This window comes from Ursus americanus, chromosome 26, assembly GCF_024610735.1.
Source record: "Ursus americanus isolate L20-20 chromosome 26, mUrsAme1.1.p, whole genome shotgun sequence".
In the NCBI taxonomy this organism is placed as follows: Eukaryota; Metazoa; Chordata; class Mammalia; order Carnivora; family Ursidae; genus Ursus; species Ursus americanus.
This window is the reverse complement of record NC_142152.1, coordinates 44702966-44724357: the sequence shown is the minus strand read 5'-3', so window position 1 is coordinate 44724357 and position 21392 is coordinate 44702966. Positions and strand designations below refer to the sequence as shown.

Sequence of the window (21392 nt, the reverse complement as noted above, 5' to 3'; positions counted from 1 at the left end):
GGGGGGGCGGGCTAGGAGAGAGCGTGGAGTGAGCCAGGCAGCGGGAGGCCCACGGGGGCTGGCTCGCAGACAGGACCCCTGGTGGGAACACTGAGGCCAGGGAACCCGAGGTTGAGGTAGTGGGGGGAGGAGCGGGCCAGGGGAGGGACCTGCAGCTGGGTGATCAAGAAGTTTGGACTTCATCCCAAGGACGACGTGGCGCGGCAGGAGGGTTTGATGCCAGCCGAGACCTGCCCGGATGGGGGTATGGGGGTATTAGAGAGCTCTGGGTGCCCGGGAGGGTGGGGGGTGGGAATGGTCAGGTACCCAGCCAGAGGCCCTGGGCTGCAAAAGGTGGGGACTGAGGAGAGGAAAGAGGTTGGACTGGGTATTCCCGGTTGCCCCTAAGACCTGCCCTCCTCCCTCTATACCCTGCCCTGAGCTCCACTACATCAGTGGCCCCATCCCCCACCCCCACTGGCTTCCGGGTGAGTTTGGCCTCCAGCCCTGAGGTTGGGGAATTTCCCCAACTCCCTACTGGACACAGAGTTACCCTCTCCCTGAGGCCCCAGCCCCTTCCCAGTGGCCCTTTCCTACGTTCTCAGGGCTCTGGGACCAGCCCCCACCCAGAGCTTCACCTACCCCTTGTACACAGCTTGGCAAATGGCCCTTCATAAAAGTCTTTTTCTCTCTTTGTGTCGATCTCCTGCCAGGATCCTGACTTCCTCCAAGGTTGGGGGTTGGGGAGTAGGGTTCCCAGTGGTCACCTGGGCAGCCTGCTGTCCCTGGGAAACAGCTGACCAGATGTGCCGGGATCAGCAGTTGAGAGCCTGACTCGGGGGTGGAGAGCCCGGAGGACAAGCAGGTGAGCTGTCCGGTAACATTCGGGAGTTCAGACAGATGTAGGGGAGCAGCTTTAGGCACCCTCAGATATGGGGGAATACCTGCAACCACAGGGAGAATGTCCTGCAAACATGAGGTACACCCAGCCAGGAACCCAGAGAGGAGCGAGGGAAAGGAAAACAGGACAAGTGGGGCCACAGTCCCCCCAAACGGATCTATACATTGAATACAAGCCAATAAAAGTAGCTGCAAGGTGTTTTTTATAACTACACCAGTTCTAAAGTCCATGCAGAGAATAAAGGCACAAGAATAAACAGGCTGAGGGGCTCAGTCGGTTGAGCATCTGACTCTTGGTTTTGGCTCAGGTCCTGATCTCGAGGTGGTGGGTTGGAGCCCTGTGTTGGGCTCTGTGCTCAGCGCGGAGTCAGCTTGAGATTCTCTCTCTTCCTCACCCTCTGTCCCTCCCCCTGCTCTCTCTCTTTCTCTCTGTCTCAAATGAATAAATGAATCTTTAAAAAGAAGAAGAAGAAGAAGAAGAAGAAGAAGAAGAGGAGGAGGAGGAGGAGGAGGAGGGGGGGGGGAGGGGGAGGAGGAGGAGGAGGAAGAAGAAGGAGGAGGAGGAGGAGAAGAAATAGGCTGAAAGTGCTGGAATGGGCATGTCCGCAGGGATGGTGCACAGACAGCCACGAGCACATGGAAAGGTGCCCAACATCATCTGTCCTAGGGCGGCCCTCAACCATTAGGTTAGGTACTATCAAGAGAGGTAGGTAGATAGATAAAATAAGTACTGGCAAGAATGTGGAGAAAGTGGAACCCTGGGCACTGTTGGTGGGAATGTACAATGGTACAGCTGCTCTGGGAAACAGTCTGGACATTCTTCAAAAACTTAAAAATAGAGTTACTATATGATCCAGTCTTTCCACATCTGAGATTTCACCGGAAGAACTGAAGGCAGGGACACAAACAGACGTCTGCAACTCTATGCTCGCAGTAGCCAAAAGGTGGCAGCACCCAGTGTCCATTGATGGATGAATGGATGAGCCAAAGGGGATCCATCCCTACCACGAAATATTATTCACCCGTAAAATGGAAGGAAATCCTGGCTTCTCTACAGCATGGATGAACCGTGAGGACACTTGCCAGTCACAAGAGCACAAATACTGTGTGGTTCCCCTTACATGAGGTCCCTAGAGCAGTCAGACTCACAGAGACAGAAAGGATTGTGGGTGCTGGAGGTGGCGGGGAATGGGGTGGTGAGTGTTCAGCGGGACAGAGGTTCCGTTCGGGGAGATGAAAAAGGTCCAGGAAATGGGTGGTGGCAATAGTTGTACAATGAAATGAATGTGCCTAATGCCCCTGAACTGTACCCTAAGAAATGGTTAAGACAGTAAATTTTATGTCACGTCTATTTACCACAATAAAAAAGGAAAAAAAGAAGCAGCACAAGATCCTGTAAAATTCTGAAACAGAAGGCTCTAGTTCTGCCGGAGGGCGGAATCTGCTGCAGAACCAACCGGAACATTTTGTTACGGGCCGTTCACTGGACACACAGATTGGAGGTGTGTGCCATCATTCACTATACGAATATTTGGCGTTTAAAATCCACGAGGAAAAGGGCGTTATTTAATTAAGTGTATTGGGACAACTGGCAGCCATCGGACTCCTAGCACCACAATAAAATCCTTATGGTTCAGAAACATAAGTGCAAAAACACCCCACAACCACAAAAGCATTCCAAGAAAACACAGGAGACGTTAATAGTCTCAGGATGAGGAAGGCTTTCCTCAGCGTGCTACAAATGCAGAAGTCATTAAAAATAAAGTTTATAAATCTAATTAAATTACAAATTGCAACATTTTGCATAGTTATAACCTTTTAAGTCCAAGGATGTGTGACAAACTGGGGGAAACTTTGTAATGCATATGCCTAACGATGAGCCAGCTCCCCTAACAAAGCACTCTTGTAAATTCGGGAGGTGAAGGCTGACATCTCCTAGGAACCCGTCAGTCAAGCAGCCTGCGTGGGTGCAAAAGGAAACAGGAATAGCTGTTGGTTGAAAGATGCTGAACTTCACCCATAATCAGAGAAATGCACGTGCACGCTCCCTGGAGTAGCCATCTTCCCCTACAGGGAGACTAGGAAGTCTCACGAAGGGTCAGGAGGGGAGGGGTGGAGAGACAGGCACCCTCAGTTACATGCCCGAATGGGAGTGTGCAGTTCGGGTGGGAATGGTACCGGCCAGCCCTGCAATCCGGCTGCTGCCCTGCCCCCCACGGCTGAGCTAGAGACAGCCTGAACGTGTGTGCACACAGGGCAGCCCGGAGTGAAGCTGGACCCTGTCCCGCCTTGGGCGACGCAGCAGCAGCCCGGGGAGCACAGAGCCATCTCTGATATTCACAGTGAATTCACAGCCCCTCTCCCTGCTCTGTGCTGTCTGGTCCCGCCGTTGGTCTCTGCACAAGGGAACTGGGGGCGGGGAGACCTTGTTTCCACCGTCTACCCTTGGCTCTGCTTGACATTTCTGAAACCAGGAAGCTGTATTTAAAGATGACAAACTGTGCTGTATTTGTTAGGGAAGAGAGAGCCCAGAGAGGGGCGAGAGTGCCCCGCAGAACGTGCACGCATCACGGGGGCATCCCGTGGCCGGGTGGGCTTGGGGCCAAGGACACAGGCTTCAAAGTCAGGCAGGGGCCTGACCCGGCTCCTTCAGCTTTGGGGGGAGTGTGCAGACCCCTTCCTCCAGGGGTGGGAGTGGAGCCAGGGGAAGAGTCAGATGAAACCAGGGTGGCCTGTCCCGAGCCCCAGCACCCGGTGGCCCTCTGAAGCCATTAAGCTCCACAGCTGCCAGGTGGGGTCAGGGCTGGGACCGGCCTCCTCCTGGGCCTCATAGCCCACTCTCGAGGATTCAGGCCAGGAGCCTCTGGTTGAGCCCGCATGAGCGGAACCTCCGTCAGCCCAGCCACCTTGTCTTCCGCGGGGGATTGGGGGGGCCCTGTGATACCGCAACTGTCCCCTTCCTTTCGGATTTTTGCAGTTAGCTGCTAGCGTCAAGACATTGAAAGCTTCCAGCCTGACCACTGGGCACAGCGGTGCTCGCAGAAGGTGGCCTCAGTGCTGGCACATGACAGGACACGGGGTGCCTGACACACACACACACGGGCAGAAGGACCACACAGGTTCCTCCCTTTGCAGGGGTCAGTCTGGGCCTTGCACGCCCCTGTCGCTGACCAGAAGCCAAAGGTCAGCTGCAGCCAGGCGCCGGGCCTTCCTAGAGATGAGGCCAGGAGATACCTGCTTGTTTGCACCCACTGTGAGGCGGCCCAGGTCTGCAGGGGCCTGTCTGGCCCAGGGTGGGGGACAGGAATCATGCTTGTCTGCAGGCCCTGGGCCCACTGGCCCCCAGCTAGGGAGCCCCCTGTGGGCTTGTCTGCTGCCTGAGCAGCTGGGGCGGGGGCCGTGCTCGGGGACTGGAGACGGTGACCCCGGGCAGAGCCTTCCCCACTGGCCTCACTCCCCATCAGAGGCCTGGAGGCCCCCTGGCCACTCTCCCAGGCTTGCTGGCCTCCTGGAGACCCAGTCCTCTGGACTCAGCCTCGTGGCTGAAGGTATTATCCTCAGACAGCAGGAGGCCAGAGCCCACACAGTCCGAGCTGCATTGAGTCCATGGTTAATTACTCGCCCCAGCTGAGACCCAGCAGCCCAAGGGGGGCACCAGTCTGCTGTGGGAGGGGGGCCATCAGTCCTTCCAGGGGCTGGCTTGGGAGCAGCGGGGCACTGGGCTGGGGCAGAACCGGCAGGAGCCCCAGGAGGGGCTGAGGATGGGGTGGGAGCAGCTGTGAGGCAGTGTCCCCCTAGGCTGTCACTAAGCCTCCCCCCTTAAGGCAATAGTGTCTGCCCGCACCCCTCCCAGAAGTGACCCCTGCACAGGGGATCCCTGAGTGGGGAAGACAGCATCCATGCTCCCACTGCCCCCCATCCATACCCCCACTGCCCCTCCCCCACATCCATACCCCCATTGCCCCCTCCCCATCCATACCCCCACTGCGCCTCCTCCCACACCCCTGCCCCTCCCCCCACATCCCTGCCCCCATGCTCCTGGGTAGGGGATAGAGGACAGTGAGGAGCTAGGAGATCGGTGGTCCAGTCGGGAAGCCATGTTTCTCTCTCTCGCACCCTCAGGCTGGGACACAGAACCCATCTTTGCTGAGAGCCCAGGCCCAATACATCCGGAAACTTGCCCACAGCCCTGCAGCTCCCCTGGTAGACAAGGCAGGTGACCATCTCCTGCCCCAGGGGGGTCTCCTCGCAGGGCGGCCCTCAGAGAGCAAGGGCCGCTTCTGCTCACCTTCCACAGCCCGCTCACGGCCTCAGACCTTCTCACGCAGGTGCAGGGGCTGCGGGGATACCCTGCGTCCCCTCCATGGTCAGGAGACCGAATCTGATCTTTTACTGAAGAGCGGCAGGAACGTCTTCTCTAAGCAAAGGCTTGTTAAGATACTGAAATGTCACATTTTATTAAGCAAAATGCCTTCTTTATTCTGACTCACATAATGGAATTTTTTGTTTCATGTCTCCGATTCATATTTTATTTTTATATATTTATACTTATTTCACACTCTACATTTATTTCTTTTCTGTATTTTGACTCATGAACACGGGCTGTTCGTACAGTTTTAACAATTTTAAGGAAAGCCGGCCTATTTTTAAAATGTGTTACAACAGCATTTGTAGAGACCGCTGTGCATAAGCACCTGTGAGCCGCCCCGCACCAGGTCCTGGAGCCCCGCACCTCCCCGACCCTGTCCCCGCCGCGCCTGCTCCCTGCCCCTAGCCAGGCACCCTGCTTTACAATTTCCGCACGTATCACAGCGCCCTCATTCAGTGTTTGTTGCATACCGAGCGCACTGGCCACGCTGACCGTCCTCCTGGCTCCATGGCTCAAACGGGAGCATTTGAATAAAATGTAGCAAGGTTTGGTGGCCTCACGATGGACCCAAATCAAATGAGGCAGAAACCCAAGTTCTTCCAAGTAAAGATAAGTGATTGCAGCCTCCCAGAGGCAGGCAGAACCAAAAGGACCCACTCCCAAGTATCAGAACAAGATGTACGTGGGCTTGCTGGTCCCCTCTGCAGCAGATAAACTGGAGTTTTCAGACTTCTGGAATTGGGCTAGTGCTCAGCCGAGTGTGACATTCCCACCCAGAACCGCACGCCAGGGGAATCAGACAGTTTTGATTAAGGTGTTTGCTCTCAGGTCAAATTTTACAAGGAGGAAAAGAAAAGAAAAATACTGTATCTTGACATGTTTTCTTTCTTAATATGTTTCTTACCAAAATAAATGCAACCTTATTTCTCTCATTATTCTGTTATAAAATTAAAACACACAATATGTGTGTAATTTTAATAATTTCTTACATCAAGTCATCTGGTAGATTAATGTTACCATCTACCCACCAAATCTATAGCAGTCACTATAGTTTATTAGACCATTTAATTTTTAATCACAATCGTGAAACTCCATGCGCCCAGAAGTAAAGTTTCAGCACAAAGCAAAAACTAGTTTCCCGTTCTGATGAAATATCTGCACCGAAAACAACTCCAAAAGCTTGATTTAAAAGCACAAAGCAGGGGCGCCTGGGGGGCTCGGTCGGTCGGGCTTCCTACTGCTTGTCTCGTGATCTCAGGGTCATGGGGTCCGACCCTTAGTTGGACTCCACGCTCAGTGCACAGTCTGCTTGGGTTTCCCTCTCCCACTCCCTCTGCCCTACCCCACCTCACTCTCTGTCTCTCAAATAAATAAAATCGTTTTTACCTTTTTTAAGATTTTTATTTATTTGAGAAAGAGAGAGAGAGAGAGAGAGAGTGCACTCACATGAGCAGGGAGATGGGCAGAGGGAGAAACAGAAGCTGACTTGCCGCTGAGCAGGGAGCCCAATGTGGGGCTTGGTCCCAGGACCCCGGGATCCTGACCTGAGCAGAAGGCAGACGCTTCACTGAGCCACCCAGGCGCCCCAATAAAATCTTTCTTAAAAATAGAAAAAAATAAAAGAAACAGATTCATAGGTGGTCCAGATATTGGTGCTATCAGACGTGGATTTTTAAATAATTATAATTCAAACGTTCAAGTAAATGACAGGATGGAGAATTCAACCGGAGGCCTGGAAGCTAGAAAAACAATAGCGAGATGGAAATTCTAGAATTAAAAATAAAGTAACTGAAATTAAGAGCTTGATGGATATGTGCAGGAGCTGGTTAGCCCCAGATGACACATGGAGAGGAGGCTCTCAGCTCCAAGCTGAAGGAGTCAGCACCCACAGCCCCGGTTCCGGGGAGGCGAGCCCCCGGCTCGGTCCCACAGCTACTCTGGTAAAGAGGTTCCCGGGGCCCGCTGGGGCTGCCTGCCCACCCCACCTCCCTCGTCCGCCCCGTCACCACACACTGTGGTCCTCACCACGGGGTCTGCTGCTGGGACACCCTACAGACCAGGACCGTCCCCGCAACAGGGAGTCCTCACTCTGGGTGGGGGAGGGTGCTGGCCACTGCCAGGTTGCAGGCAAGGTGGGGAGAGCAGGGTCTGGACAGGCCTGGCCTGTGGGAGGGAAGGCAGCTTCAGGAAGAGGGGGAGCAGCTGGGGTGGGGAGGGAGAAGCCCTGCTTTCTCCAGAAGACCCACAGCCTCCCCTTATGTGGGGTCAGAGCCCCCCACCTCCCCAGAAACCATTCCAGAAGACAGCGACTGTTCCCTCGGGTCCTGGGACCCAGGGCAGGCGGATGGCGGGGAGCTTTCCCTCCTGCCCCCCTTCTTCCCGACCTGCGCTCTGGCTCCTGTCCCCGCCCAGCAGAGCGCAGCCACCCCAAAACACAGACTCGCTAGCTCCCCGTGGCCCTTGGGGCCATGGCGCAAACCTGAGCCTAGGAAGCCCCCCCCAAGGCAGCCTCTCCGTCCAGCCTCATCCACGCTCTTCAAGCTCTAGTGCACCCCTGCACTCCGGGCTTTTGTGCACACTGTTGGCGGCCAGCCTGCCCTTGTCCCGGCTCGAAGGCCTCGTCCCCCGGGAGCACGTGCCGACCCCCCTCGCTCTGCCCCTGCTGTTTGCCCCGGTAGCCCCTGGACGAGCCCTGCCGTCACCATCTGTCACACTTTGTCTACCAGCTGGTTAAACCCAGACCGAGGGCGCGGCTGGCGAGGAGGGGCTGACGCTGGTGGGCCGCAGAGGGGCATTGAGGGCACGGCGGCTGGGTTGTTGCCTTCACCGTCCTCCGCGGACCCTGAGGCACTTTCCCAACTTGGAGCAACAGAGCCCTTTCCACTGGACAAACCCACTGCCAGAACTCCATCCCTGCAGGGGAAGGAGTCTGAGCACAAAGAGGCATCCCTTGAGGACAGCCCTCCACCGGAGCAAGAGGCACGGGACGTCCAGCGCGGCCCAGCTGTCTCAGAGGAGGGTGCCAGTGGACGCTCCTGATCCACCCAGCAGCTTGGGATTTGAAGCAAGTCACGTGGCTTCTCCGTGACTCAGTTTCCTTACCCTGCCATCAGAAAGACTGGATGTGGCGTGGGGCCTTTGGGACGCTGTACCAGGCACCGGCCCAGACAGAGGGAGGGCAGGGGTGGGAGTGGCAGAAACAGCTCCTGCCTGGCGGAGTTGGCAACTGTAGGGGCAAAGAGCAGCAGGGGCGAAGAGGAGCTCTGGGAGACCCAATCTGGAGGCAGGGGGAGGGGCGAGGTGCAAACAACTGGCCCCAGGAAGTGGGGACAGATGAGATTTTTGTTTTTTTAAAAAGATTTTATTTATTATTTATTTGAATGAGTGACAGAGAGGGAGAGAGCATGAGCAGGGGGAGGGGCAGAGGGAGAAGCAGACCCCCCCGCTGAGCAGGGAGCCCCATGCGGGACTTGACCCCAGGACCCTGAGATCACGACCTTAGCCGAAGGCAGACGCCCAACCAACTGAACTCCCCAGGTGCCCCTGGACGAGATGTTTAAATGTGTGCTTTCTTTGCCTATGAGAGAGGGGCCACAAAGCCCTATTTTGAGATGCACCCCCACCTTCTCAGAGGGACCCCGAGGGACAAGTTTACCTCCTTGTCTTCTGAGTTCCTGAAGCCACAGCAGAGACCCTGGTCCCAAAGCCAACGTGCTCGTCCTTTTCAGCCCTGGACTGGCTCAGAGCTCTTCCTTGGAGTTGAGAGGGAGACCTGGGGTGTAGACAGGCATGAAGGCCCCCGGGGGGGTCACCAAGGGGAGGCACTGCAGCACCCCACAGTGTTAGAGAGTTGAGGTGTCCGGGAACCTGCCTGGAAACCTTTGTCCTAAGCCTGTGGGCCCTTCTGGTCCTGCAGAACTCCTTGCAGCCCTACCTTCTGTGAGCCCCTGACTCTCCCACCATGGGGCCATGCCCAGTTCTGCCTGGTGCACCGGGGCAGAGAATAGGGATGGGGTTCCTGGAACGTGTCTGCCATGCTGGCATGCTGTGCCTCTCCCCCAGTCCTGGGCAACTTGGAAGAGCCAAAGAGCACAGACTGCAGAAAGCAAGACGGGGGGTCAGGCCAGCAAGCAGGCTCCAGACGCTGGGGCTGGGGAAGTCGGGGAAGTGTGGGGACAGGAGGGGGACGGCGGTGGCTAAGGCCAGGACGGTAGGAGGGCAGGATTTCATTGGCCTCACTGGTTTCTCAGGATGGGGGAGCCTGCAGTCAGGGTCAGTCCGTAGAGAGGTGCAGAGTGGGAGGGTGCAGGGAGGCAGGGCCTGGGCTCAGGAGCCCCAGGCAGGAGGGAGGGATGTGTCTAAGACTGAGCACCACTGTATGCCCCTGCAAAGCCCCGGCCTTGCCTTATCCCCATGGGTGGCATGCCACACCTGCACTTACAGGTGAGCTGGGCTGGGGAAGTTTCCACGACCCTGATGGGGACCCGGCTCCCAACAGCTGGGCCGGCCTGGCTCCTCGTGGCCCTGGAACAGTAGGCTCTAGTTTTCTCCTTCTCAGCCCCCAGGCCCACAAGGAGGGGGCTCACACTCACACCCTGGGCTGGGGGGAGCCATGCGCTAAAGGGCCTGGGCTGTCCCACACAGGACCCCTGGCTCCAGGTGAGCAAGGACCTCTGCTGATGGGTGGGCAGGAGCCGCCGGCTCGTCCTGCAGGGACCGGACCAGGTGGTGAGCAAAGGAGGCTGGCCAATGCAGGAGGAGCAGTACTGACCCTATTCTGTCCCACAGGGAAAGGTGGACTTCCCCCTCCCCCAGCACAGCTGATAACAGATGGTACATAAAATGAGAAGATTGGCATCCACTCACTTGTGACTATAGATGGAAGTAGGGTAATTAGCATCAACATTGGAAAAGAAGAATTACAAAGCCACTTCTTTCTGAGGGTGATATCCTTGACCTGGACGATCTGAGACACTCTAGTAAAAACTACCAGAATTAATAGAATAATCTGGTGAATTTGGCAAGAAAAGAAGCATATGGAACGATCAACCTTCTATTCCAATAATGAGAGAATCTGTCCCATTTGTTCCAGTGACACAGAAATACAAAATACGTAAGGAGACGACTAAGGACGGCCCGGACTGAAACGGAGAAAGTTCTACGGTCTCGCAGAACAGTGCAGAGTGAGATCGGAGCAGAGGAAAGCAATGCCAGGTAGCAACACAGAGGTCTTTTCAGGGGCTGGAATGACCTTAAGATGCGTGCGGGAGAATAAATGCCCAGAACAGCTGAGAAAAGAGCAAAAGGGCATAAAGCAGAAAGATGCAAAAGGGCAAGGGAGGGTCTGCCCTCCCAGATATTAGGTCAGCTTCTAAAGCTACCGTAATCCAGTCAATGTGGAACTCATTTAGGAAGAGACAAACCAGCCCCTGGACCGGAGTGAAAGTCCAAGAAATCGTCCTTGTCGTACAGGAGAATTCCGGCTAGGACAGCAAAGGAGGGAAGATCCTGTTTAGTAAGCGGCGCTGAGGCAGCAAGACGACCGCCTGTAGGAAGATTTCCCGCTGCATGTCAGCGCCCAGACCAGACTGACTCAATCACAAAGTGCAGAAATGGGAAGAACTGGGGGGAAAACAGATCACATATATAATCCAGGGTTGACAAAAACATCTTAACCCAAGCCAGGTCTCCTAAAACTATAAAGGAAAGGTAGATACAGTTCACTCCATAGAAATATTGAATTTGGGGATGCCTGGGGGGCTCAGTCCATTAAGCATCTGCCTTTAGCTCAGGCCATGATCCCAGGGTCCTGGGATCGAGCCCCACATAGGGCTCCCTGCTCAGCGGGGAGCCTGCTTCTCCCTCTGCTTGCCCCTCCCCCTGCTTGTGCTCATTCTCTCTCAAATGAATAAACAAAATCTTTAAAAACAAAAGAAATATTAAATTTTGTGTGGAAAAGGAAACCACAAACAAGCTCAATACAAACACGGTAAATGGGGGAGGGGGCCCCAGCCGGCTCAGTAGGTGGAGCGTGTGACTCTCATTCTCGGGGTTGTGAGTTCAAGCCCCACCCTGGGGGTAGAGATTGCATTAAAAAAATGGTAAATTTGGAAAAACATATATATTTATAAAGCAGACAACAGACAAATGATGAATGTCTATAATATAGAAAAGGCTTTTGGTGACAAGAAACAAATATATTTTTTTTATTTAAGTCATATATGGCTATCGCTGCCCTGATGGAGAATTCCTGCCATGACAATAAAACCTCCAGTGCAGAAAACATGTTCACAGATGCCTACTGTAGCCTCCTTCATCATGGCACAAGGGGAAAAACTCTGGTCAACAGACTGAATGCCAACATAGACAAACATTTCCTTTCGCTCATTAACGCACTCAACAATTACGTGCTGCACTATGTGCGTGACACTGTTTGAAGATCCGAGACTATGGCAGGAAACAAATCAAAGCTCTAGCCCTTACCAAAGTTTTATTCCAGTAGAAAAAGACAAAAAATGAACAAAAAATATATTTAAATGTTAGGCAGTAGTAAGTATTAAGATAAAAAAAATAATTCGGAAGAGAATACGAAATTAAGAAAGCAATTCCAACCTCAATAGCATCTCAACGAATTAAATATTCATGGGGCACCTGGCTGGCTCAGTCAGTCAGTCCGACTCGGCATTTCTGCTTAGGTCTTGACCTCAGGGTCGTGAGACCAGCCCCTGCTTCAGGCTCTGCCCTCAGAGGGAAGTCTGCTCAGGATTCTCTCTCCCTCTCCTTTTGCCCCTCCCCCCTCCACATGGGCATGCACACACTCTCTCTCTAAAACAAACAAACAAAAAGAATTAAATATTTAGGAATAAATCTACGCAAGTTGGTGAAAGCCTTGAATGCTGAAAACTACAAAACAATGGCTGAAAGGAATTTCAGGGGACCTACATAAACAGAAAGACATCTGTGCTCACGGATCAGGAGACTCAACGCTGTAAAGGGTCAGTACTACCCAAAGCAATCGACACATTGAACACGATCTCCATGAAAATTCTAAAAGCCTTTCCCACAGAAATAGGCCAATCCTCAAATTCACGTGTAATTGCAAGGGGCCCTAAGTAGACTAAACAGTCCTGAAAAAGAATAAAGTTGGAGGACTCACGCTTCCCAACTTTGAAACTTACTGCAAAGCTACAGTAATTAAAACAGTATCATACTGGCGTAAGGAAGGACGCATGGACCAGTGGAACAGCACAGACAGCCCAGAAGTAAACCTTTACGCGTATGGTCAATCGGTTTTTGACAAAGGTGCCGAGATCACTCAATGGGGGAAGGAAAATCTTTTCAACAAATGGTGCTGGGAAAACTGGATGCTGACAAGCAAAAGAATGAAGTTGGACCCTTACCTCGTGTCATAATCAAAAATCAACTCGTGGGGCCCTGGCGGGCTGAGAGCGTGACTCTGAATCGTGGGGTCATGAGTCCAAGCCCCTTGTTGGGCACAGAGCTTACTTTAAAAATAATTAATTAAGTAACTAATTAACTCAAAATGAATCAAAGATCTAAATTGAAAAACTAAAACTGTAAAATTCAGAACAAAATATAGGGTAAAGCCTCCTCGGATTTGGCAATGGTTTCTTAAGTATGATACCAAACGCACAGGAAACCAAAGAAAAAACACAAGTTGGACTTCACCAAAATTAGAAAACTTTCTGAATCAAAGGACGAGTCAACCCACAGACCGGGACAAAATATTTCCAAATTATGATGATCCCAAACATGGGATTAATACGCAGAGTACACAAAGAACTCCTACAACCCAACAGCTGCAACAAAACAAACAACTCAACTCATAAAGCAGCGCCTGGGCGGCTCAGCTGGTGGAGCCCCTGACTTCAATTGCAGCTCAGGTCTTGAGCTCAGGGTTACGAGTTCAAACCCCAAGCTGGGTTCCACACTGGGCATGGAGCCTACCCCCCCCCCAAAAAGAGAGAGATTGGAATAAACATTTCTCCAAGAAGACATCAGATGGCCAATGAGCCCATGAAAAGATGCTTACCATCATTAGTCACTAGGGAGATGCAAGTCAAACCACAACGAGTCATCACTGTGCACCCACAAGGACGGCCATGATTTAAAAATGGAAAACCACAAATGCTGGTGAAGACGGGGAGAAACCGTCAAGCTGATCCTGAAATTCTCATGGAAACGCAAAGGACCCCAAATAACCAAAACAAACTCTAAAAAGAACAAAGTGAGGGAACTCTCACGTCCAGATTTCAAAATGTATACAAAGCTACAGTAATTCAGATGGTGTGGCACTGACGGGACGATACAGATGGGATCGCCGGAGCAGAACTGAAAGTCCAGAAATAAACCCGGGCATTGATGCTGAACTGATTTCCAGCAAGAGTGCCAAGCCAGTGCCATGGGGAGGAAGTCTTCAGTGGGTGCTCCTGGGGCAACTGGATTTCTATACCCAAAGGAATGAAGTTGAATCACTGCCTCACAACATGTACAAAATTACCCCAAAATATATCTAAGGGGTGACTGGGTGGTGCCGTCCGTTGAGGATGCAACTCTTGATTTGCGTTCCAGTCATGATCTCAGGGTCCTGAGATCAAGCCCCACGTCGGGCTCTGTGCTGGGCGTGGAGCCTGCTTGGGACTGTCTCTCTCCCTCTCCCTCTGCCCCTCCCCCACCACTCTCTTTCTTAAAAAAAAAAAAAGAAATCAAAGACCTAAACGTAAGGGCTCGATTCATAAAACTCTAAGAAGAGAACACAGACGCAAGCGTCAACATGATGCCGAGAGCATAAGCAACAACAGAAATAGGTAAGTTTGCCTTCCGTAAAATTAGCAATATTTATGCTTCAAGGGACACTATTGAGAAAATGAAAAGACAACCCAGGAAATGGGAGACGTTATCTGCAAACCCTCATATCTGATAAGCATCTGACAGCCAGAACACATAAAGAACTCTTACGACTGGGTAATAGGCAAAAGACAAACAGCCTAATTAGAACATAGGCAAAGGATGTGAACAAAATACACAAATGGCCAGTACGCACAGGGTAAGACGCTCAATGTAAGTAGCCGCTAGGGAGATGCAAATTATAATCACGAGGCGGTACCATTTCGGTCCTACGGGAATGGCTCTCGTCCAAAGACACCCAGTAACAAGTGCTGGCGAGGATGTGGGCACACTGGAGCCCTCGCACGTGAGGAATGAAGGCATTCTGGAAAGTTTAACCAGAGAGCCACCATATGATCCAGAAATCCAGCTTCCGGATATACAACCGAGAATGAAAACCATATGTCCACACAAAACCTGTGCGTGTGTGTTCACAGCAGCGCCATCACAACAGCCCCAAACAGAAACAACCCAAACGCCCACGGACAGATGAACGGATAAACAACAGCGGTCTATCCAGTGGGGAGGGGGAGGGCCAGCGCGTGGGGACCGGGTTTCTTTCAGGGGTGATGAAATGTTCTGAAGTTAGATCATGGTGATGGATGACGTTGGCTCAACTCTGTGAACACTAAAAACCAGTGAACTGTACCCTTTAAAGAGGTGAACTTTACAATATGTGAATTATATCTCAATTTTTAAAGTTTTAAAAAGAATGAAAAGTGGAATTACAGGCTTTGCATATAAACAATATCTTACATGGGGCGTCTGGGTGGCTCAGTCAACCTACTCTTGGTTTCAGTTCAGGTCAAGATCTCAGGGTCATGAGATCGAGCCCTGAGTCAGGCTCTGCACTCAGCAGGGAGTCTGCTTGAGATTCTCTCCCTCTCCCTCTGCCCCTCCCACTGCTCTCTCTCTCTCTCTCACACACACACAATAAATAAATAAGTCTTTAAGGAAGACAAACAAACAAACAGGGCGCCTGGGTGACTCAGTCCTTAAGCGTCTGCCTTTGGCTCAGGTCATGATCCCAGGGCCTGGGATCGAGCCCCGCATCGGGCTCCCTGCTCAGCAGGAAGCCTGCTTCTCCCTCTCCCTCTGCCACTCCCCCTGCTTGTGTGGTCTCTCTCTCTGTCAAATAAGTAAATAAAATCTTTTAAAAAATAATAAATAAATGTAACAAACCCAATATCTTACAGATATCTGGCAGTAAAGACCTGTGCCCTCCTTAGATATAAATTACACTACGATAAAAAGTAAACGAAAGATACACTCAGCGTGCTTCTATCCACCAAAACCCAGACAAAACCATCAGAGTGGTCTTAGTGCCGTTCCCCCCAAACTGGAAACAAGCCGCAGGTCCACGGACAGGAGAGCAGGCCGTCCCTCGTGGAAGGCTGCTGAGCAGTCCGGAACAACTGACTCCGTGCAACACGTACTGAATCTCAGGGGTATCTTATCAACTGGAAAAAAGCTGGATGCCGAACAGGGCATGTTGCCCGAGTGCCTTCACGGGAGGCTCAGAACCGGGCAGAGCTGGTGAGATGCAGCTGCCCGGGGTCTGTACCGAGGGAATGGGCGCAAGGGTGTGCACCGGGGCTGGAGAACGCGGGTGTTTGGGGGTCTACACATGTCCACGTTATCTAGCTGTCCACCTCAGATATGGGCTCCCTACTGCATGTAAGTCACGCCTCAAGGCAAACACGGGGGATAAAGAATCAGCATGATTTTAACACGTTGCCATCCATGCAAGTTTAAAACATGCTCAGTCAGGTAAGCATCTGCCTTCAGCTCAGGTCATGATCCCAGGGTCCTGGGATCGAGTCCCGCGGCGTGGGGGGGGTGTCTCCGCCCAGTGGGAAGTCTGCTTCTTCCTCTCCCTCTGCCACTCCCCCTGCTTGCACGCTCTCTCTCTCTCCCCCCCTTTGACAAACGGATAAATAAAATCTTAAACACACACACAATAAGCTTAAATAATTTTTTAAACAAATATAAACACTCTATCCTGGGTGCAGCCAAGGCCAGGAGGGACCCCGGGCAGGTCAGGGTGAAGGGACAGAGCACGAGGGGGAGTCTATCAGGATGTGTATCTGGCTCCCGGGTGCTGCCCCCTGCTCTGCGGCCCCTGAGACTTTTGTGACCAGGTCTCTCTCCCCTTGCCTGCCCTCCCTCCCCAAACCAGCCACCTCCCCAACTCACAGAGGACCCAGGTCCCCAGATCTCTTCTGCCAGGGCACAGGGAGCGGCCAGTAAGCCCTGTTGTGACCTGTCCCTCTGCAGCCAGGCACCTCGCTGGGTCCCCCAGGGAGGACGCAGGCAGTTTTCCCCAGGAGGGATTCTGATGGCCCCTGAGGGCACCCCTAGACAGTGTCTTGGGCACGTGTAGGCTGGGTTCCGGGGGAGAGTCCCCCTTTAGAGACCCTAGATGGAGCAGCTTTTGGGGGAGAGGCTGCAGTGACTGTTTGGGGGAAAATGGAGTAGGTGGACAGGAGGCAGAGGAGAGAGGGGCAGGGGGCAGGTTGGGTATGGGCCCTGGAGGCTTCCTTGAGGACGCCCGGCAGTCCTGGGGGTACTGGAGCCCCTCCAGCTCCTGCCCTCCCTTCCCGCTCGCTCTCCTGGGGCTGCTGCCCCTTCAAGTTACCCAGAGCCCTGGCGGGGCCCCACCTAAACCAGGCCTGCCACCGCCCCGCCCCCGCAGAGACCGAGGCTGCCTCTCCAGGCACCCCCTGCGCTCCCACTGGAACCCCCGTCCCACCCACACTCCTGGCCCCGGTGGGTGGCCACCCCCACGGCCTCGACACGGCTATGTGCTGGCCCCTCTCAAATCCCGGCCCCACCCAGGCCTCTCTGTTCCCCCAACACCGGGGCCAGAGCCGAGGTCACCGCCCTGGTACCCCCGCCCCACCGTCCCTGTCCCTCAGATCCCGGACCTGGCCACCTGCCTCGCCGCCCCTCCCTCCACACCCGGTCGCCCAACCAAAGCCTTTACCGCTTGCGGGGGGGACGGGGGAGTCCAGGCCTCGTCCTCGCCCCGCACCGGGTGAGCCATCCCCCTTCTCCGTTCTGCACACAAAACCACTTTCCTAAGCACCGCCTAAAGCCCCCGCGCTTCCCCCTTTCTCCCGGGAAACCCCGCGACCAGCCCCGCCTCACACACCCCTGGTCCGCGCGCAGGGAGAGGCCCCCCAGACCCCCAATGCCCACAGGGCGGGAGCCCAGATTGCACCTGCGCCAGCCGCAGAGGGCGGCGCTCTCCCTCAGTTCCATGATCTCCACGCGGAGGGGGTTTGCGCGGAGAAGCCCCCCGCGCATCCCGGAGAGATGCGGGTCCTGCGCAGAGTGCTTTGCGGCTCAGCGCCGCCAGGTGGCGCGCTGGTCTCAGGGACGAGGCCCGGAGGCCTCCTGAAAGGGTCCCCGGGATGCTGAGCGCCCTCCACCCCTACCCCCACCCCAGATGCGGAGAGGCCCTGAAGCTGAGGGACCTCGGGATGCTGAGTAGATTTCCCGGATGCTGAGAGCCCCTCCAGGCTGAGAGGATGCTGAGAACCCCCCCCCCCCATGCAGAGAGCCCTGGATGCTGAGACCATCCCGGGATGGCGAGCACCCCCAAACTCCAGGAGCAAGGGGAGCTCCCCTTGCAGACATCTGGTTCCACGCTGCCACAGAGCAAGAGCATAGCGCTCGCCACTGTGAGACCTGAGGATGACTTGGGACCCAGCCCTCCACCCCTTCCTGTCCCCATCTGCACAGCTTTCCAAATGGACCAAACCTTTCCCCCAGGAGCCCTCATTTGGGAACTTGAAAGTGCCCAATTTCACCCCACAGGACCTGGTTGAGCGAGCTGTGGCCCACCCTCCCAGGGATAGTGCCCACCCCAGACTGAGCATAAGAGCAAAGGTCCTCTTCAGCTTCAGGGGCCGTGGGGGGTGAAGACCACTCATCTCACCGTGAACACGGTGCCTCCCGGGGCCAAGGTCTCCTCTCCTCCCCCGGGGTGAGGGTGGCTGCCACGGTTGGTAGCTCTGCTGCTTCTTGGAAAGCACAGGGAGAGTCTGGGCCAGCTGTCTGTCTCTCTTAAGGATGTGGGGAGCCTCCTCACTACACCAACCCCACCGCCTGACATTTGGTTACACGTCCACCCACCGCCCTTTCCACTCACCCCGACACTGTGGTTTGTGGACTGGGCTGGGTTTCCGGGCTGCTGTCAAGTTCCCTGGAATGCTGGAACAAAAGACCACACACGGGGGGGGGGGGGGACTTAAAACCACGGGAAGTTTATTCTCTCACATTCTGGAGGCCAGATCCAGAATCAAGGTGTGGCAGGGCTGCCCTCCTAGCTTCCGGTGTGGCTCAGTCTGGGCCCTCCTGGGCTCACAGCTGCACCCCTTTGGTCTCTGCCCCACTGTCACATGGCCTCTCCCCTTGTGTGTCTGAGTCCAAATGTTCCTCTTCTTATAAAGACACCAGTCATGGTGGATTAAGGTCCACCCTAACAACGTCTTCTTGATTACATCTGTAAAGACCCTATTTCCAAAAAAGGTCAGTCACAGGTCCTGGGGATTAGGACTTCAACATAACGGTTGAAGGGACACAATCCAACCCATATGGTTACAGACAACAGAATCCACTTGAGCAAATGTGGACTTACAATGACCTGTAAGATGGCTTGAGGACTGGGCTAAGCTTCCAGGAACGGTGCCCAGATCCCCTACCAGAACTGGTCTGGTTGGGGCGCCTGGGTGGCTCAGTCGTGAAGCGTCTGCCTCCCGCTCAGGTCATGATCCCAGGGTCCTGGGGTTGAGCCCCGCATCGGGCTCCCTGCTCCGCTGGTAGCCTGCTTCTCCTTCTCATACTCCCCCTGCTTGTGTTCCCTCTCTCACTGTCTCTGTCAAACAAATAAATAAAATCTTAAATAAAAAAAAAAGAAGAAGAACTGGTCTGGGTAAGGGGTCTGCTGCCTCCACCACCTCCAGCCCCAGAAATGCAGTGCCTTTGCCAGGACCAGATTCAACAAGCACTGTCCCAGCAGCCCACTGGTGTGGCAGCCCCCTTACAGGCCACGTCAAATGTGGCAAGGGATGCAGGCCTGGGTGGTCCCCCTGAATTCTGAGTGGGAAGGTGGGATGCACCACATGGGAACCATCAAAGACACTGGACAGCCCCAGGGACAGAGGTCACCCCAGCTGTTAACCGGCTCTCTTCTCTTTCACCATAAACACCGGCAAAGCCCAGTGCCCACTCTCCAGCTGCGCTGCAGCACTACTGACCTTGAGACAGAGTTCTGGCCAGTGATGTGTAGCTGGAGACCAACTGGGGAGCATCTGGGCATTTTGTTTCCATGATAAAAGAGACCTTTCCGTCACTATCCTTTTCCACCTTTGTCCAGCCCGGAACATGGATGTGGCATCTGGGGCTATGGCAACCCTCTGTGGCCATGAGGGAAAGGCCCCTCTGGTTACAGAGATGCTGGCTGACACCCCTGGACTGCTGAACTAACAGAAATCTTCCCGCTTCCCGGCTTCCTGTCACGGGAGAGAAACAAGCCCCAGTAAGGTCATATGACCACACTTGTCAGTATTTCTACCACTCGAAGCGAAAAGGGCGTCAACTGATACAGCACCGATCCATTCACCCCACCATCCATCCAAGGCGGGGGTGGGGGTGAGGATGGGGCCCCCCTGCAGGCAGAGGCGGGTGGGGGTGAGGATGGGCCCCCCCTGCAGGCAGAGGCGGGTGGGGGTGGGGGTGAGGATGGGGCCCCCCTGCAGGCAGAGGCGGGGTGGGGGTGAGGATGGGGCCCCCTGCAGGCAGGGGCGGGTGGGGGTGAGGATGGGGCCCCCTGCAGGCAGAGGCGGGTGGGGGTGAGGATGGGGCCCCCCTGCAGGCAGAGGCGGGGTGGGGGTGAGGATGGGGCCCCCCTGCAGGCAGAGGCGGGGTGGGGGTGAGGATGGGGCCCCCCTGCAGGCAGAAGCGGGTGGGGGTGAGGATGGGGCCCCCTGCAGGCAGGGGCGGGGTGGGGTGCGGTTTACTCCCGCAGTTCACCGTGGCACGCAGGACTCCGAGCTCTGCAGCAAACGAGCTGTCCGGCGAGGACACCACCCGCACGCCGGCCCTCCAGCGAGCGCGGCAGAGCGCGTGGATCTCAGCCCTCGCAGGCGGGTGGGAATTCTCCTCCATCCCCCTCCGGCCCCTGGAAGGAAAACCGTGCTCCAGCTGACGGGGCGCGGCGGGCGGGCCCACGAGGGCAGGGCCTGGTCCGCGGGCCGCCCACTGCCCCGCTGCCCAGGTGAGCCCGGCAGGTAACTCGGCGCCGAGTCACCATCCCGTACCGCTCGCCCAGCGCGCCCGACGTGCCGGCCCGCCCGGGAGCCCCGCGCCACGCAGTCGAGGAGCCACGCGCAGTGCGTCCTCCGCGAGCGCCCACGACGGCAGACAGACAGATTTCACCCGAGTCCACGCGCGCCCAGACGGCGGAGCGCTGCCGGGCGGAACCCGCGGCCCCGGGGCTCGCGTTTCCCGGGGGACTTCCGGGAGCGGCCGCACGCTGTCCCACGTGACGGAGGAGCGCGCGGGAGGCGGAGCGAGCATGCGCGACCGGGCCGGCACTTCCGGGTTGGCTGCGGTCGCGAGCCCGGGGTCGGGTTGTCTGGGTTCGTGGTGCTGTACCCCGAGCCCTTCAGTCGGATGTGCGGGCCGTGTCCTCCCGCTGCCCGCCTTTCTTCGCCACCCGTCAGCTCGGTGTGGGCGGGGCGGGGCGAGTTGTCCCCTCGAGAACCTCCCCGGGTGGCATCAAAGACCAGCGACAGGTCGTAACAGAGTGAGAAGAGGCGAGAAGGAGCGGGGCTCCCGGCCCCTGGGACTCCGGACCCCCAGTCCCCAGATCCCACACCCCCTGTACCCAGACCCCCAGTCCCCCGGCCCCGGATTCCACACCCCCAATCCCCAGACCCCACACCCCCTGTCCCCGGACCCCCAGTATTCCTGCCCTGGACCCACACCCCCAATCTCCGGATCCCCAGTCCTCTGGCCCAGGACCCCCAGTTCTCTGGGCCCTTGGGCCCTGACCCCCCGGACCTCCAGTCCTCCGGCCCTGGACCCACACCCCCAATCCCTGGACTCCCAGTCCTCCGGACCCCTACACCCCAATCCCCGGACCCCCAGTCCTCTGGGTCCTAGGGCCCAGACCCCACACCTCCAGTCCCCAAACCCCCAGTCCTACAGGCTCTTGGCCCCGGCCTTC

At 55.4% G+C, this 21392-nt stretch overlaps 1 long non-coding RNA gene across 2 annotated transcripts; it reads right to left on the bottom strand.

Moving 5' to 3' along the window:
- Positions 1-5632: 5632 nt before the first annotated feature.
- Positions 5633-20673, bottom strand: LOC123793476 (uncharacterized). Of its 2 annotated transcripts, XR_006780004.2 has the most exons (6): positions 20482-20673; positions 20195-20342; positions 19420-19674; positions 18801-19037; positions 18312-18373; positions 5633-9020 (listed from the first exon to the last, which is right to left on the bottom strand). It is a non-coding gene; the product is annotated as an uncharacterized LOC123793476 (long non-coding RNA). The 2 variants fall into 2 exon arrangements; XR_015721934.1 differs by lacking the exons at positions 5633-9020; positions 18312-18373 and having other exon boundaries at positions 18406-19037; positions 20482-20671.
- Between the last annotated feature and the right edge of the window lie 719 nt (positions 20674-21392).